The sequence below is a fragment of the Rissa tridactyla genome, chromosome 2, assembly GCF_028500815.1.
Source record: "Rissa tridactyla isolate bRisTri1 chromosome 2, bRisTri1.patW.cur.20221130, whole genome shotgun sequence".
NCBI lineage: Eukaryota > Metazoa > Chordata > Aves > Charadriiformes > Laridae > Rissa > Rissa tridactyla.
In genome coordinates, this window is record NC_071467.1 from 29,411,581 (window position 1) to 29,431,746 (window position 20,166).

Consider the following 20,166-nt stretch of genomic DNA (forward strand, 5'->3'; position numbering starts at 1 on the left):
GCATCAAATTTATTATAAACATTTTTAATCTCATAGTTCATGGAGAATCATTTGGGTCAGGCCATTTTGAGCACTGTATTCTACAGTGTTTTATAGGTTTGTTTATATTTCAAAAACTTTTCTTTGTTCTGTTTATTAATATTTTTCTCTATTGCAATTATTCCCTTTTCCCATAAAAAGAAGAATAAAAGAAAACCCAAAAATTTTCAACTAGAAAATATCAAAACAAAACTCTGACAGAGGAATCTTGTGCTAAATGGCCATGGCCTCTAAAAGAAATTAATTTTCAATTAATTGTCTCTACAAAAAATTCCCATCTGTTCCAAAGGTTAATTGTAATACCACAGAAGTTCATCATCTGAGAAGAAAGAAACCTGTGGTCATGCTTATCTCCGACATTCAGCATTCGGAGCTAATGGCTAGAAAAGATGATTTGGGTTTTTACATACATAACCAAATTACAGATGTTAAATGAGTTCCAAAATCTTTATTCCAGAATAGACCACTTATGCCAGCTTCACCTGATATATCTAAAGAATTCTTTATTCTGCATTAGACCACTTATTCCAGCTTTTCTTACCTGGATGATATTTTTGGGGATATTAAACTTGTCAATCATTGAACATGATGTAGAAATAGAACATGATGTAGAAATAGAACATGAACAAGAAATAGTACTTGTCCATTCAAAACACTGACTATGTTTTCCATCATTATTTAATTCATAACCTTGTACAATCTCCTCAAATAGAGGTGTGTTTCCCTCTTGGTATTGCTGACTAAGGGGACTGTTTAGATTATTACTTTCCTGTAAAAATTTTATTTTATCAAAATTCACTCTTGTGGCTACAGAAAAATTGTCTGGTTTAAAAAAAGAGAGGCTTGAAAGTGAGCCAAATAGGTTAAAAATAGAGACTGAGACATAAAACTACAATAAACTGGACAGAATATGAAATGGGGATTCAAGCTCACTCCTAGAGTGTCTTCTATTGATGTCCATGACTTTTGGGTCAAGGTGCCTTTATAGATGTCTTTATATATAAGGCAGAATTCTTGTGGATCTACCTTTGCAGATTTGCAAAGCTGTAGTTCCCTCCCTCCTACCCCCAATTCTTCTTGAAAAAGATGAAGGTTAAAACTCAGGATGTTTCCGATTTTTCTTATATGTGAAAACAATGGTCAAAATGTGTGTCTCTGCTATTCCAGACCTTATTCACTTAAACCTCATATATTTTTTTATATTTTTTAAAAACAGTGTAGATTGCTGTTAGGGAAGGAGAGGAGGAATTGCTCCCTTAAAGGGCTGCTGTCTTTGGTTGAAGCTTGACATATCCGTTCAGTAGTTTGTGGGGACTCGATTACCTTTTGCGTGGTAGTGGGAGCTGGGTGTCTAAGTGAAGTTTCTTGCTATGAATTTGTACCACAGCCATTCACAAGGCAAAATCTTTTATGCAGGCTTTTTTCTTTCATTTCAAGCATTGCGTATAATGGAATAATTCACATCGAACAAAGTAATTGCTTATGTAGCTAGCGATTCATAGGTGAAGGTAGGATTATTTGAGACAAGAGCAAAGGAGAGAGAAAAAAAGAAAGGAAGAAGGAAAGACAGAGGGCAAGAGAGAAAGAAAGGAGGAAAAGGGAAGAGGAAGGTTAAGAGGAAGAAGAGAGAAAAAAGGAAAGGCAAAGGAGAAAAGACAACCAGTCAACAAGTGTCTTAAGAGAAGCAGCCACAAAACATAACAGTAGTTTTGACAAATTATGGAAAAGCCAAGTTAGAATGAGAAAATGAAGGAATATAATGTCCATAGCCTTATCTATCCTTGATCTATTTTTACAGTCAATTTAGCTGAGCTAGTGCTGACCACAGTTTAACTGTAAGAACTGGCAATAACAAACCAAGGTCATGAGGTATTCGTTTGTCTGAGGTTAATTCCAGACCAGTTCACCTAAACCGATATCTTAGGTCTCTTTGCTGAAATAATGCCATTTCAGGTGTGCGTATAGAGTTTGTCTGATGTTTAACAACAGATTTTCATAGGAGTTCAACTATGATATGGGATCCTCAAAGGAATTTTGAAGAAATGCTGAATGCTATGAAGCTTTGAAATCTAAATAGTATGCAGCAAAGCAGACTTCTTTAAAAAAAATTGTATTCTTACATTGAAGAAAAAGGAATTGTGACATTGCCATTAATTCATTATGTATTTGAACCCATCTTTGGAATAGGTAGCTAGAAGGATGCAAGAGAAAAGTCATTTATTTCTTTTCTGTCTCTTAATTTACACAGTCATTTACTCTGTTCAAAGTATGACAAAACCCTGCTGGATCAGAGTGCTAGCATTCTTAATGCCTATAGTGAATTGGAAATATATATGCTAAGTGCAAACCACTAGGGGATTGGGACCCAAATCTCTCATATTGATAAAACAGAGGAACTACAGGAAAACACCAGTAAAAGTCATTGAACAGTTCTAAGGAGGAGCCTGACAAATACAGTGTAACAAGCATGATGAAAATAGAAATTTCTAGCAATTATATAGTAAATGTAACTTCACCCTCCTGAAATAATGAGTGAAAACTCTAGACACCTGCAAATGGTTAGAAGCTGAAACACAACTTAAAAGAGTACAACACTGATTTCCTTTTTCTTATACAAAACAAGGGCCATTTGTACAATTGTCAATTTTATACTGAATAAAATTTTAGAATACATTTTCAGGCATTACTTGCATGCTCAATTTCATGTACAAGTGTAGGACAAATTCTGACTTTTGACCACACAGAGAGTTAAGAAAACTCTACTAAAGGCAATTGCAAAATACCTTCTTCAAAAACATATCATCTTGTGTCTGTCTGCTCCTGGAAATTCTGAGGGACCTGTGGGATTTGCTGTGGCAAAAGGTTATCCGGAAAACTTAGGAAAAATACAAACATTTCTTCATTTTCCAGGCACTGCCTACAGGCACATAATTTTCTTTCACAAGTAAAGCTCCTCTATTTGTCATTGGATAAGGCGGCTATATTAAATCAGAATCTGTTTTCCAAAAGAGCTCCCAAGAATCTGAAAAAAGAAAGCCTCTTCTTCATGGAAATGTACACAATAATCTCTTCTTTTAAGTATCTCTTTTGAAAATGGCATTCAAATGGCCTAAAGTTAAAAAAAAAACAAAAAAAACAAAAACAAACAACTTTTTTCCCCTCATCTTTTTATTTCATATATTTAAATAAAGAGTATCTGCACAGCTAGGGAACAATAGAACCACATAATGTTACAACAGTATTATACAGTCGATATCATTATCCAGCTTAATAATGCTGGCACCTGTGATGGCAATAGAAAAAAAGAAAGCTCTGTGTCTCTATGCCACTGAAGTATTATGGCACTCATTGATTTCGGTGGATAACTATTCGGGACTTACATTGTCAAGGAACATTGCTATGTTTTCATTATAAAACAGAACACTTCAGTTTGAAAGACTAAAACTCACATTGGGTTTTGTGTAGTTTTACTTGGTGGCAACAGTTTATACTCATCTCTGAGGTCAGGCTCCAGCTGTTGCTGTTCCCAGATTGGAATTGTTTCCATAGGAAGCTACAGTGTTTTGCTCCCCTTTGACCAAACTACCACATTTCCCTCAGCAAATTCTCCACCAGAAGAGAATGTAACTCATCAACCTTTTTGCAGGTGCAGAAATATCAGTCTTACATAAAACTTTGCAAGTTGCACACTGTCTCCCTTGTGCAATTTTAAATGTTGCATAAATATATACCCAGTGCTATTAACTCTACAGTATAACCTTTGAAATAAATGAACAGGAAAGTAGTGGAAGAAAAAAAAATCTGAAATTATGCTGCATATCTTTTCAAACAATTAAACTGACATCTTAAAATGCAGCACACTAATTAAAGGCTTTGTGGAAGTCTAATTTGTCTGTTCCAAGGTTATGCAAGGAAAAAGTAAAAAATCCAATGTTAATTCAGGGCTTCCAACGAAATAATAAAAATAAGGCCATTTATTAGTAAGGAGTCCAAGGCCATAAGCAATGTTTTGGTGATCTGCAAGTGCTCAGGCCTAACTGCAGCATCATTAAGTGACTGGTACCTGAAGGTCAATATTGTGTGATAACACATGCAAAAAAGATTGGCTTTTGTCACATGCATGAGATCAGAGCTTTCTTGTTATTCTCCTAAGAATGGAGGCTCAGAAGAGATTTTTTTTTTCCGTGCTGAGAAAAGGTTGGTTTATTACATCGTAGAGAAAAAAACAGATTACCTTATATTTATAATTGCTCACTCAGTTTGTTATAAAGGAAATAACAGTTTCATGTGTGGGTCCTACCATCTCACATGAAAAGCCATACAAAAATGCAATGAGTCATTACTGTCTGAAGGGTAAATACAGATTCTTTTTGACAAGTTGGTAATTGTGTTCATTATAAGGCAACATCAAGTTATTAATTTAATTTTCTACAATTGGGAAAAGATGAGACATATTTTAAAAGAGGGTATCACTATTACAATGTAATGATTTCCTTATACTCTCCTATTATTATCCTAATTTGTATATTTTTAATCTTTCCCCAACTAGTAGGAACTACATATTGAAATAAAACTGTACAGTTTGGGAGCAATTACACAGTGTGTAAATTAACATGAGGTAAGGATTTTTTACATCATAAGTATTATTTTTAATAAATAGACAAATTGAACTTATAATATACCTGTAATATACATATAAGAGCAGACTGTTCCTTAGCTATTTTTGAAAACATGGATACAACTCAATTTTGTCCCTAAAAGGTTGTTGGGGATCCTAGACTTCAAAAAGAACATCATGATAACTAAAACATAACACTTGCAAGTGCAAATAGTGTAACTAATGTATATAAATTCATAGATGCATGCAACTCCTGACAGACATGACTGCATCAATGAGAATCCTGAACCACTCTTTATGTATTTTCCTAGATATTTAGTTTAAGAAGTATTTGATCTAATTCAGCATGTTAGTTATTTCTATGAAAACCAAGAAGCTGGACAAAGAAACAGAAATCAGTTGTTTGTAGCCATGTATGAAGAACTGATTTTTCATTTCAGTAAGCGAACAAGCCAAAATAAAAACATCCCCCTTAACTCTCAATTGTGGGAAATGAACCGCCTTTATTTATAAATCTTTTGCCAAAAGAAACAAACCTTCACTTCACTGTCAGTTCCCCTCACCATTAAACAAATATAAATGAAGTGAAACAGTCAAGTCTTTTAGATTTACAACAGTATGTTTCTTTTCAGGTTTTCTGAGAAATTCAGAGACAAATATAAGACCATATTCACAAAGCTGCCAAATGAGGATGAAAAGTTATCAATTGCTTACTAGTAAGAGCACTGAAATTCAATTCTTTTCCCCTGCGTGTTCAAACTCCAGCTCTCACTTCCCAAGAGGCCCAACAGGTTAAAAATCCTTTGGGAAACCAGGAGAGGAAGTCTCCTTGATCGCTCCTGTCTAGTCTGTTCTATCTTGTATAAATAATTCAATATTCATTATGGTCAAGAATGGAGGCTAGGTACCTCCTTTTTCCAAAGAGCATCAGACTGGACTCATTCTCACTTTCTCATTTTGTATTCCAGTGACTATTTATGTACTTTATCTGAAAGGCAGAAGATTCAGAAGGAGGGCCGCTGGTTAGCACATCCTGTGTAAGAAACTCACACAGATTTAAGAGTTAAGAAAGATTTAAGAGTTAAGAAAACATAATTCAAGTCTTTCTCTTGACAGAAAAAGAATTCCAGCACATGTCTCCCAAAGGCCCTGTAGAATTCCCTACTCTCCATAAATCTATTCTTTATCTGAAAGTAATGATTTCATAAATTACAGGTTAAAACCAAGTTATTTTAAAGTAAAGAATGTGCGCATTTAGGGAAGAATTACATGACCTATGGTAAGTGGAAATGGAATAAAATCCAAAGTTATCGAAGAATCATTGCCTCAGATTTGCCTCATATCTATAGCCTATAACATAACATAAGGGGGGAAATAACAACATAGTTAATCTATCAGACTCTGGTGAAACAACTGATAGGTTACCTTTGGGAATTAACAAGTGGGAGAACACGAGAGCTGGTGCAAGAATTGTGTGGTGGAAAACTGACTGAAAAACAGCTGGCAACTGACAGATCTGAGAATAATTAAGTCAGGATCAATTACTAATAGTTAGTCAAGGCTTAGTCATGGTACAGATTTTGTTTAATATTTTCATTACATTACATTTCATGCAGGCACAAAAAGTAAAGGCTAGCTGATAAAATTTGTTAGTAACATAACATGAAGCAGACCACAGCATGATACAGAAATAGATGAAGGAGTATGGTGGTGGACAACACTGGAGCAAGCTGATACACTTAAAGAGGAATGAAAGTAAGTTCCGCTCTAAACAGTTGGAAGAGAAGAAACATAGTATGATGCAGCTGGGTTATTGTTGACAACAACGTGACATGTCCATCAAATAGTGAATGCAATTCTAAGATGCGTTGAGGTCCCCAGAGTACCACATTCCATATGAAATAAGACAAAAAAAGGTCTTGTCTTGTTTAATTTAGTAAAATTAACTGAGATGTGATAAGATTGCTCTACATAAATAGATGGAGTGGTTAGGGGTAAACACAAGAGAAGAAGAAAAGCTATTTAAAATAAACAACAATGTTGACCTAATAAAAATATTTCTAGATTGGCCATAAATACGTTTGGGTTGGAAATTAGGAGCTGTAATCATCAGAGCCAGAATATTCTGTAACAGCTTTCCAATAGGAGCAGCAAGGGCAATAAACCAAACTAGTTTTAAGATGAAGCATGTTTCAGAAATAAAAATGTTGTATATAAACATCTGTTTCAACTAATGCTTGCCAAATCACAGACAAGTATCCAATAAAACCTTGCCTAGTATTCTTGCCAAGTTGCCCAGTGAATTCCAGGAGAACAGAGATTTTTAGGATCTGTGACACTGAGATAACTCCTCCATGACAACTGCTTTGGAACTGGGGACTTCAGAAGCTTTGAAAGCCTCAGTTTGACCTGATTATCTGATTTTCAAAATTCAAAAGCAAACTGACCACGCTCCCAAGGGACAGCAGTAACAAAATACCTATAGAATGAGGTCCGAATGCTTTGACAGTCTACAGCTCCTCTCAAAGAAAGGGAGCAGAATTTAGTTAGACTGGAATTAGGTCTTCGTTGACATAAGACACTGATCAGATTTAGATTTGTCATTTTCTGAGAAAACCTAGTTTTCCAGAGAACTGCACCAGGTGGCTTGGTCAATCATAGAGCCAACATCCATACCAGTATAAATCTGCAACTGATACCATACCATTTAGGCACGGTCTGAAGATGTGTTAGTGCAGAATTGCCTGAGGAACACATTTCAGAGAGACCAAGAGAAGGCATTGCTGAGAACCACACCCAGCTTAATGGTATGTACTCAGAACAGCACGCACCTTGTCCTCTGAAGTGCTGTGTTAGATGCAGAAGCAGGAACTAAACCATGTTTATAGTATGTTTCCAAATCCTATGGGATATGTACATCATCATGAAAAGAGTGTCCAGATTAATCTTTTCTGCTCCAACCATGAGGAAAGATTTCCTTCTTTTGACTGTAAGTGGCACTGTCTTGTCTAGATATATCTTTGGCTCCTTATATTGATATTTCGGATGGTAGCTTTCTAACCATTGTAATTTGGTTTTATTACCATAGGTGCAGCACTATGTTCTCATGGCATTAAAGAGCGTAGCACCAAAGTCTGAAATTAAAAGCTTGTTAAATATTCAAATATAGTCTCTAGAACCATAGCATACTATACTCTTTATTTCCATACCATAGAAAGACATCGTTACACTTGTTCATACTGAGGGAACGTATGACTTTCCAATAACAGGTATTTACTCGTTTACATTCGTTGGTTTAACAAAAAATAATGATGAATTTTATATGACTAATTCAATAAAGGCAAAGGACTTGCACGATTTATATGCAAATCATCAATATAGTGTCTCATTAAATGGTGGTTTCTAAATGATTATAATAAGACATATTAAATATGAAAGTGAATATACAAAACCAGGTTGAAAACAAGGGGATCATAGTAATCAAAATTTATTGCTGAACATTTTGTCCCTTAAATATAAAGGTGAACTATAAAGGTACAGTCCGGTAATTTTTTGTGATTAGTGAATTTCACTCCTTGGTTTAGTTCTCATTATATACAACTAGGAGCTCTCACATAGTAAGCTGCCACTTTTCAGCTGTGTAGTAGCTTTTTATTAAGCTGCTTCAAAAAAATCATGGGCAATTTTTTGTCCTCTGCTTATAGTAAAAACATACATTTTCAGAGAAAAAAGAGGAGATGATAAAAATTGAGTATATTTCTTACTGCTGTCATACTGTTTCCACCCCTCTCAAGTTGCAGTTAACAAGGAAAAAAAAAAGCATACATAAGCTCTGAAGAGCATTAGCTATTGTTTATATTGTATCTGAAAAATCACAACCCCAACTGACCTGCTAAGAAAACAAAGGAAAGTAATAATCAAAAACCCACTGCAAATGGCACATCAAAAGAAGATTGCCAGTGTACTTTGCTATGAATTCTGATTTTTAATTGAAACCAGAGAAAGGAACAGTTATTGAAAAAAGTTGTGTGAAAAATAAGATTCCTTACAGTAAAATTTTATGACTATGCTATATACAGAAATTCTAGTAAAATCTAAGGCATGAAGTCTGTGTGTGTTCAAAAGCAAGATTTGATCCTAACACCTAAATTATAGATGAATCAACTCCAGAGAGCATGTAAAGTATAACATTTTACAGAAAGATATAGGTAGCAAAAGGAAACATAATGTAGAAGTGAGATGCAAAGACTTAATGTAAGATCAACAGTCATAATATACTACCTGCCCACCTATCAAAAATCCAAAACATTTCAGGGAAAAAAGGTGTTCTTATATAAGAGAGTCTGATCAGCATTTTAGTGTGTGGTGAGTTGACCTTGGCCAGCAGCCAAACACCCACACAGCCGCTCTCTCACTCCCTCCTGAACAGGACTGGGGAGAAAATAAGATGGAAGAGCTTGTGGACAGAGATAAAGCCAGGGAGACCACTTACCAGTTATCATCATGGGCAAAACAAGCTTAACTTCATTCCTTCATTCCCAGTTTCTCTACCTACCATCCATCACCTGGAGCAGCGCAGAGGGATGGGGAATGGGGTTTGCAGTCAGTCCGTAACAGTCCCTATCTACCACTCTTTCCTCCTCACACTTTTTCCCTGCTCCAGCATGGGTCCTCTCCAAGGCTGCACTCCTTCAGGATAAACTGTCTCCAATGTGCCTCCTGCACGGGCTGTAGTTCCTTCAGGTAATACCTACCTGCTCAGGCATGGTCCTCTCCATAGGCTGCAGGGGAATACCTTCTCTCCCGTGGTCTCTTCCAGGGACTGCAGGAGAATTTCTCCTCCAGCACTAGGAGCACCTCCTCCCCCTCCTTCTTCTCTGACCCTGGTGCTCACAGGGCATAATTAAGTTGAAAGAAACTGTATTTACATCGTGTTGTGATAAAACACAAAATCAAATCCAAGAATTATTCCCTTTTCTGGATCTTTTGTATTAAGTGTGCAGTCTATAACAGCATACTTATAGAAAACAGTGAGCCTAAGAGAACTTGAAATTTGAAATCTGAACAGGTCTAACATCCTTATCAAGCCTATTAGTTGGATGAATATGCCAGATGGTGTAAAGACGTTAATATACATTTAGAAAAAGCACCTTCATGTGTGAAATATTAATTTTATATAAAACAGCCCAATGTCTATTTGTCTTGCTTCAGTTAACCTCATTAGTATGGAGAAACAACTATATGATAGAAAGAGTTATCAATGCAATGGTGAAAAAAAGACAATAATCTAAAAATCGCAGTGGCATTCAAACATTCTTCTCTTTCTGTGAATCAAGATAAACAAAAAAAATATTAGATGATTTATTGGCTTTTCATAATGAAGCTTCATCATTGTTGTCTGATGTTGAGAATATGATGTCAGGGATATGAATAATGTCATGAATCATAAAATAAATTAAAGTTGCTATTTACAGTGAACAGAAACACAGTATAAAAAAAGTTAATCATATATTTTCTGTGACTTCAATTAACCATGTGCCAAGGACTGTTACACGTTATTTATATTCTTTAAAATCAGGCATAGAGGAAAGCCTCAATGGAATGGGGAATATCATAGAATCATAGAATCATTTAGGTTGGAAAAGACCCTTGGGATCATCGAGTCCAACCACCAACTCCACTCTACAAAGTTCTCCCTTACACCATATCCCTTAACACCACATCTAAACGACTCTTAAACACATTCAGGGATGGTGACTCCACCACCTCCCTGGGCAGCCTATTCCAGTGTCTGACCACTCTTTCTGTGAAGAAGTTTTTCCTAATGTCCAGCCTAAACCTACCCTGCTGCAGCTTGAACCCATTCCCTCTTGTTCTATCACTAATTGCCTGTGAGAAGAGACCAGCACCAACCTCTCTACAATGGCCTTTCAAGTAGTTGGTAGAGAGTGATGAGGTCTCCCCTCAGCCTCCTCTTCCTCACACTAAACAGCCCCAGCTCCTTCAATCGCTCCTCATAAGATTTATTCTGCAGGCCCTTCACCAGCTTCGTTGCCCTCCTCTGCACTTGCTCCAGCACCTCGATATCTCTCTCTTATTGAGGTGCCCAGAACTGGACACAATACTCAAGGTGTGGCCTCACCAGTGCTGAGTACAGGGGGACAATCACCTCCCTCCTTCTGCTGGTCACACTATTTCTAATACAAGCCAGGATGCCATTGGCCTTCTTGGCCACCTGGGCACACTGCTGGCTCATGTTCATCCACTTGTCAATTAGAACCCCCATGTCCTTTTCTGCCAGGCAGCTCTCCAGCCACACTTCCCCATGCCTGGAGTGATGCATGGGGTTCTTGCGGACCAAGTGCAGAACCCGGCCCTTGGCCTTGTTGAAGCACATTCCATTAGCATTGGCCCATCGATCCAATCTATCCAAGTCTCTCTGTAGAGCCTCCCTATCCTCATGCAGATCAACACTCCCACTTAGCTTCGTGTCATCTGCAAACTTGCTAATGATACACTCTATGTCTTTATCAAGGTCATCAATAAAGATGTTAAACAGAAACGGTCCCAACACCGAGCCCTGAAGAACACCACTTGTGACCGGCCGCCAGCTGGATTTAACTCCATTGACCACCACTCTTTGGGACCGTCCATCCAGCCAGTGCTTGATCCAGCAGATCGTATGCTCATCCAGGCCATGAGCCGCCAGTTTTTCCATGAGAATTCTATGGGGAACAGTGTCAAATGCTTTTTGAAAGTCTAGGTAGACAATGTCCACTGCCTTTCCCTCATCCAATAATTGGATTATCTTGTCATAGAAGGAGTTCAGGTTCGTCAGGCAGGACCTGCCTTTCATAAACCCATGCTGACTAGGTCTGATCCCCTGCTTGTCCATTATATGATTTGTAATGGCACTCAAGATGATCTGCTCCACGACCTTCCCTGCTACCGAGGTCAGACTGACAGGCCTATAGTTTCCCGGATCCTCCTTTCTGCCTTTCTTGTAGATGGGCGCTGCATTTGCTACCCTCCAGTCCATTGGGACCTCCCCAGTTAGCCATGACTTCAGGTAGATCATGGAAAGTGGCTTGGCGAGCCCGTCTGCCAACTCTTTCAGCACTCTTGGATGTAACCCATCTGGTCCCATAGACTTGTGCGCATCCAAGCGACGTAGCAGGTCACCGATCACTTCCTCTTTAACTGTGATGACCTCGCTCAGCTTCCCCTCCCTGTCTCCCAGCTCATGAGGCTGGGTGCCCAGGGAACAGATAGTTCCACTGCTAAAGGCTGAGGCAAAGTAGGCATTGAGCACCTCAGCCTTTTCCTCATCCTTTGTGACTATGTTTCCCTCTGCATCCAGTAAGGGAGGGAGATTTTCCCTAATCCTCCTTTTGTTGTTAATGAATTTATAGAAACATTTTTTGTTATCCTTAACAGCTGTAGCTAGGTTGAGCTCTAGCTGCACTTTGGCTCTCCTAATTTTCTCCCTGCATAGCTTCGCTATATCCTTATAGTCTTCATGAGAGACCTGCCCCCTCTTCCAAAGGTCATAGACTCTCCTTTTGTTCTTGAGGTCCAGCCAAAGGTCCCTATTTAGCCAGGCCGGTCTCCTTCCCCGCCTACTTGTTTTTCAGCACACAGGGACAGCCTCCTCCTGTGCCTTTAAGACTTCTCTCTTGAAGTATGTCCAGCCTTCCTGGGCTCCTATATCCTTCAGGGCAGCCTCACAAGGGGTTTTGTCCAGCAGTCTTCTGAACAGGTCAAAGTTTGCCCTCTGGAAGTCTAAGGTGGCACTTTTACTAACCCCTCTCCTTCTTTCTCCAAGAATCAGAAATTCGATCATCTCATGATCACTGTGCCCTAAATGGCCACCAACCTTTTCTCCCCCCACAAGTTCTTCCCTGTTCACAAGAAGCAGGTCCAGGAGGGCACCTTCCCTCATCGGCTCACTTACCAGCTGTGTGAGGAAGTTATCTTCCACATACTCCAGGAACCTCCTGGATCGTTCCCTCTCTGTTGTGTTGTATTCCCAGCAGATATCCGGGAGGTTAAAGTCCCCCACAAGAATGGCAAGTGACTGCAGGATTTCCCCCAGCTGCTTATAGAAAGCTTCATTCGCCTCACTGCTTTGGTTGGGAGGTGTATGGCAGACTCCCACAGCAATATCAGCTTTATCGGCCCTTAACCTAATCCAGACACTCTCCACCCCATCATCAGTATACTTGATTTCTGAGCTCATGTGTACAGGCAACTGTACAGTTTTGTTCATGTCACGTGAGATGGTATGTGTGCAATGTCAACCAGTAATGAGGGGGAGAGGAGATAAAGTTCTTTTTCCATATGGAGCTCTTTTCTCCAGTAAATCTGTATCTGAAAATGTTCAAAGTAAAGCCTCGGTGTCACACAGGCTTTGGGCTAACCTGCAGCACAGTGGCGGGTGAACGTCATGTAACATGGAGAAAGTCCATCTAAAACTTTTTGACATAAGAAAAGCTTGCAAGGTGAAGTCCTAACCATCTTTGAAAATGCTGCTTTGACATCTCTTTCCAGGACTCCAAACAAATCTGAGATTTCCTCCATTGCAGAGAAAACACTATTTCAGTCTAAAACTCAGAAAAATATAAAACCAGGACTGTGTATATTAAAGACAGGAAGCATGCGAAGGAAAATTTGGTTGGTTTTTTTTGCTTCACCCTGCCTTTTCCACCCCCCATCTCCCATAACCTTGGGAAGAGGGAGAACTAGGTTAAATGATTTGATTAAAGTCAGCTATGTGGACTGAAAAAAGTCACCTCTCTTAAGCTTCTCCCATCTGTGTGAATGAAGGAGCATGCCAAGAACGAAAGCTCTACTGCATACTTAGCATGTCATCAGCATCCACAGTCCTCATTTTGACAGCTATTGCAGTGACAATTGCGCGTGTGGAAAGAATCTGAAGGAGAACACCAGCATCACCAAAGGACATAATCTTGTGAAGCTGGCCTACAGCAACCTTCCTCATTATTCAAACCTGGTTGAGAAACAAGGGTTTCTATGTCTACCATAACACTATAGCTGTGCAAAATCAATCCACTCTGAAAGAAAAGGTTAATATACATATTCATATGCACACACACACGTACACACACACAAATTGTATATTCTGGGGACTTCAGACATTTTACTTGAGATGATTGCACTTCTCCAAATGTTGTTGTTCTATGAGAAAATGGGTCACAATTTTCTGTTTTACTGCCTGAGAAAATTCAAATGCTAATTTACTTCTAAATTTTGAGTATAAATACAAGTAATCCATTTTTGTATTATTTTTCTTGGAAATGTAATTTGACGTGTTCAAAAAAGGGCATCAGCCATGCATTAATTTGTGATAGTTTTGCTTTTAATTCAGATTTTTATATATTTCCCCATTTGACTTAAGCATTACTTTTCTTGATGGTAAGTCTTGTGAAAATTATTTAAGTAACAGAACTAATGACTTAGAGAAGGAAGTGTGTAATTTGGCCTTCTGAAAACTGCGGGATACTGCCACAGTGCATTTCCGGGGGGGATAAACAAATCTGACTTCATTTACGGTGGCTAGCAGTATTCGGATGCACCTCTGAGGCACTGAACACAGAGGACAGAAATCAACTTATTAAAAACATCTCCTCCCTCAGTTCAGACAAGAGCAAAGCAGTGAAACTTTTAGAAAAGTTACTTTTTTTTTTTTTAAGCAAAGTGGCATATTGCAGTCCTGTGTCCCCATCTCTATTCATTGACAATTTCCTCCATGTGCTGATCCACATTTTATGTGTAGGAATGGAACAGAAAGTAAGAAAAGTTTAAAAGAAAAAGAGTACCTACAACTGCATGGAAGGCAGCGTGGCAGCTGAGAAAGATTCTGTGGCATTACCTCCAAGCAGAGTATCATTCCTACTGTAATCATTTCTGTAATTAGTGTTATCAAATCTGAGCTGGGCACTGGATAGAGCATCATAAAACTTAAATTCCACATCTAAATTATAGAGATGTAGAGATTCTAGAGAGAAATAGCCTATAGGCTTAGCTTGAAACTAAATTTACCAACTGTCGACTTTGCTTAGCAAGTAGTGCATCCTAAAAGCTGGCTCTGGGTAATCTAGACCAATTGACCCAGCAAGAAGAAGGGAAAGGGGGAATTTATGGCCTATACTTCAGAATTCCCTCAGTTATATATATATATCCAGAATACATAGGAACCCCAGAATTCCATCTGACTGTGTTGCCTCAAGGGCCATATACTCTGTGCCATTTGTTTGTAACAAGGTCACATAGCTGACAATAAAGAGGCAATGAACCCTGGAGTCCTTCCTAGAGAGTGAAAGACCACAAAGACATTAAGACATTTAAGCATTCCTAAATTAACTATTTACATTTTTTCAAAATATTTTAATATGTATTTTATTTCCCTTTAATAGACTTTTCTTTCTTTTTTTTTTTAAATTCCTATTATTTTGTTGCAAAACAGAACCATTTTTTCACAGAAATGATGACATTTGGTTAGCTGCAATAATGGCCCCTAAAAACATATCATCACTCTTCAGAAGCAACCTGTTCCTCCTACCCACCCTTATCACTCATGCTTGTGTGTTTCCAGATGAGCTGACACATTGGAGGAATTCAGCAGTCACAGACTGCCTCCAGCCCTGAAATTACTCACTGTATTTGTGTGGCATTTCTGATATCCATGGGGAGATCCTCTAAGCTGGCCCAGCCACTAAGAAGTAAACAACATTCAGCTTCTCCGTCTGGCTCACCCTTCCATCTCCATGCTGTGTCCAGCTACAGAACTGTGTCCCTCTTTTTGTATATATGCGTTCTTTTTCTTTTTTTTTTTTTTTCTGCTATGTAGGTGGAATTCCTTCTGTTGCCATTGTCACTGCTGTCTTTTCAGACCTTATTTGTTTTCTGGGAAGTGCAGTGGGTGCCAAAACAGCACTCTGGCTATTTGTATGGTCCATATTTCTCTTGCAAATAGCACACTCCTAATAAATACCAGGCTTAGAATTTCAAATACTGGAAACAGAAACCCGCAAATCCTGCATGCAAAATAATAATGGAGACCTCAACTTCTGTTTAGTCTGCAGCACATCTTTCATAAAACTATACGGTCCTAATGCGACTTCTTAAATAGCATGAAATTCACTGGATCTCTGAAAAAATTGCTCCAATTTAATTACTTTTGTTGTTAAAACCTGTGCTTCTTTTTGTCCCCATTTTTTAGTTTCAACTTTCAACCTTTGAATCTTGTCCTCTCTGAATGGTGGTTTTTCTGACAGGTTGGGGAATTATCTTCAGTCCCCATGCAGGTACTTAATTGGTCAGATGGCTTGATATTCGATTAAACTCTTACTCAAAATTTCTTACTCCCTATTTAAGGCATACAGGTCAGAATGTACGGATGTTTGCACATGCTGACTATGCAAACAGGTAATTTCCAAATTACACTAGGTTTGGGTGTTTTGGTTCGTTTGGTTTGGTTTTTTGCAGGAGGGAGTGAGGAAGAGTTCTTATAATCTATTGACAAACTCTTGAAACTACTGATTTCCCAAACGAACACAATGACAATCATAAATTATTTTTATAATTGTATGTATTTTAGCTATTTCTGTGACTATTCTTTTGTTCATACATTCGAAGACCAGATAAGGACACCTGCTAATCATGCTGGGACCCGATATTTAACTGATTGTTTGTGGTTCTCAAATCCTTACCACAGTTGTTATTGTCCAGAATATACTCTCCCATTTCATGTTCACAATGAATGAATGCTCTTCGCATTGTCTTCCATTTGGGGCTTACAAAACGCAGAAACTTACCTCAATGCACAATCCAGACTGGTTTATAATATTGATTTATCCCCTGCATTGTTAATTATTTCTTCAATATATATCATCTCAAACTTTTAGTGAGAATATATATTTTTTTCTTTTTGGATAGACAATAAATCCCTGGGTAAGCTCACCAGGAAATTTCTGACAAGGGTAGAAAAAAAAAATCAAATAAGTAAAATGCTGATTTTTCAAAATGTTATTGAACTTACCCTTTTCCCCTGTGGTAGCTCCGCAAGCACTTTGACTTCTCTGTAAATATTACAGAATCTAGAACAAATAAATCCTACAAATGCACTTATGTCACATAGTTTTACTTGCTCTGCAACAAGAAAAACAACACATACACACACAAAAAAAGCATATTGTAAGAATTTCTCTTAAATAAAAAAAATTACAGAGGAAGGGTTACAATGAATTGTGAAAATACATTTCATATATACACTTCAGTTAAATCATTAATTCATTATTAAACCCGATTCAGCTGTACTGACAACTGCTGGGAAGCTGCAGGATATCTATGGGGTTCCATTCAGATACCGTTAATTTGGGGTTGGGATCATAACTTTACCATATTTATAGTTAGGGTTGCTACTGTAGTAAAGCTATAACGATGACACACATAAATATCAATCAACTTCTGTGAAGTTATAATGTGTTTAAGTATAAGCCTCTTCTAAGCAAAGCAAACTGTTTTTCCTAAAGAACCAGTAGTTTTCCAACAGTATTGAATATTTTTCTCTTAAGGGCAAGACCATATTACGAAGAATATACAAATCTTGAACTCTAAAATTTTCCAAATTCTTTGCTTGCTTCCACCACAGCTGTTAACGTCCACAATGACAAAGAAAAGTACTAAAGCTATGCTAATCCCACAGATAAATCAGATCTTTAAATTGGTATAAACTTGTTTAATTCATTTGAAGTTAATTTAAACCTGTGACAGAAAAAGACCTAGTCCAATACTTACAAGACATTTTAAACCCCATTTTTATACACATTATTAATAAATATTTGCTTATTGATATCATTCTGGTATATTCCATCCCATCTTCATGTCATTAATAATTCATTTAATAAATCTGCTGGAAATCCTTGCAACTTTTTATTTGTTTACTTACTTATTTTACTGTTCAAACAAAGTTACCACTACTACAGTGTTTATTAGGCATATTATAAAACTGTTTGAAGAGCCACATAAAGAGCTGGGAATACGTTACATCATTCCAGTCTCTCTAATTCAGACCCTGAAGTGGTGAAACTAGGAATGTTCTGATAAAGCTATGCTAATCAACACTAGCTGTATCCTAAATTTTATGAAACAGTCATATTTCCCCATAGATGGAAGAAATAAAGCTAACAAAATTAGTCACAGATCAAAATGAATCGCTGGTATAGTTTTGCTATTCAGTGAGGTAAAGCAGTTGTTAACCCAATTCAAATAGCCAGCTAATCCAGGTTTAATACGCTTTTTCTACAGCCAAAATGGCTTTGCCTCTTTGCCTCTCACAAAATAAGAAAACAAGAATGTCATCTAACAAGAAATCTTCTAATAAGAAAACAAAATGTCATCTAAGTCCAAAAGTTACAGAGGATCAGAGATATTTTAGATGGTAACTTTTCTAAAACATCTTGGAAGAGTTAAAAAAAAAAAAAAAGAAGAACTAAAAAAGAATTGCCTTGCTTTTCACCAAATTAAAGTCTTTAGCTTCCTCCCAATTCTCTTCAGCTGAAGATAGGGAGAATTTATCATTGCCATTAATGGAAGAAAAGACAAGCCTTAGCAAATTTGAAAACCCTACCTGTAGTCTCTACTGAGGATCTAAATGACATTCTTGCAGCTGGTAGAGGGAGAAACAACTCATGTTGAACTAAAAGTGATGATACCAATAAAGAGCAATCATTTTGAGAATCATGTAATCAGTAGAGAAAACCCTCCTAAGCATCAGGGGAACCATCAGGAGACTATAAGCGGTTGGTAAAGATATAAAACTTATGAAAAGAGGTAGTCAAGAAAATATAAACTGTTAGAAAAAAATACATGGAAAAGAATGAAGCATGACACATTTGTGAAACGATGCAATGCACAAATTAAAGCAAAAATTTTGTATGATGGAGACGTAAGGAAAGTACATTAAACTTACATTTCATAAGTTTCGAATGAAAAAGCTAACAAGCACATAGAAGTAAGGTAGAAAACAATGCTTGATAGGGTAGTCACAGAAATCATTAGTTCAGAGGAAGACAATGGTTTTTGATCTCTTGCTAAGGAAATGTCTCAAACAAAAAAACATAATTTCTAAACAAGTAGAGTAAGATTCATCTCACCTAAAGTAAGATTCTAATAGTTAGTGTAGCTAGTTTACGTTCATTGTTTAAGCCACACTTATAGTCAACGTATAGAGATCAGCACTGCAAGGAACTGATTCATTCATCCTATCCATAACGATAGGCAACTAAGAGGGTTTTCATTACTTGTTCTTGGAAACCCTCCATTCTGCCCCCTCGTAGCAATAAAGATGGTCTAGACAGCTATGCTAGTATTGAAAATGTAGTTTTACTTGGCTAAGGGTAGGTGAGATAAGTCTCAGTTCCAAATTTGTTACTTTCAAGAAATTCAGATCAGCCGTCCCATGTATGGCATTTTAGAAATCAGACAATTATGCAATCAGAAAGGGGGAATAGAACATCATAAGCAGAGCTAAAATCCAAAAATCTCTCTTAATTTAATCTGGATATTAAGCAGATACATCTACTGGTAAATCATCATGCTTCTAGCTCTATTATTTTTAATTTACAAAGTTGTTTTATATAAGAATTCCCAGTTTCACCTGTTTTAGATTTATTTCAGTTCAGAGTGGAACAGAGTTGAAACTCAGGTGAAGATTTCTAAAACAAAAAGTAAGTAGTTACCCTAAATATAAAGTCTTGGGGAAAAAAAAAGGAAAAAAAAGACCACTTTATTTTTATTACATCCTTGCAGGAATTATGTCAATATCTCCATGCAAACACATTTAATCTACAAATAAGGATTTTTTTAAATTATATTTACATATGTTTTATCATCTAGGTGACCAAAGAGAAAAATATTATAATTTGTAGCTCTTTATGGTGAATTCTACATGTAACCATCTGCCTGAGTGTTTATTCAGTTATTATCAAGGAGTTTTCACTGACTTTTAAAGGATATTTAACAAAATATCATAGACTACGCATATTTAACATTAAATTTAACATTAAATATGTGTCCTTTATAGCTACTTTTATTTCATCTGTTGCGTAGTGTCTTGGTTTGAGGTAAAACAGAACCAAGCTTCTGTTCAGTAATTTTGCTTTTCAGCTAAGCCTGTTCTACCTGAACTCTCTGAAATTAACAGCACATTTTTCAGACAGTGGTCCGCTTTCCAGAGTGATAAGGCCTGATGTTTATAATTAATACCAAGGAATGGTATGCAGAGAGGCTCTTGCTTATACTTATTGCTATAGCAACCAAGGTCGGCTAACTTTGTTATATGCCCCACTGGAGAGTTGGAAAAGGAAAAGCATAGAGGGGTGGCACCTGTGGGGAGGAGTGGACAGAACAGGTGACCCCAAACTGACCAACAGGGGTATCCCATCCCATTTGCATCACGCTCAGTATAAAAGTTGAGGGATCAAAGG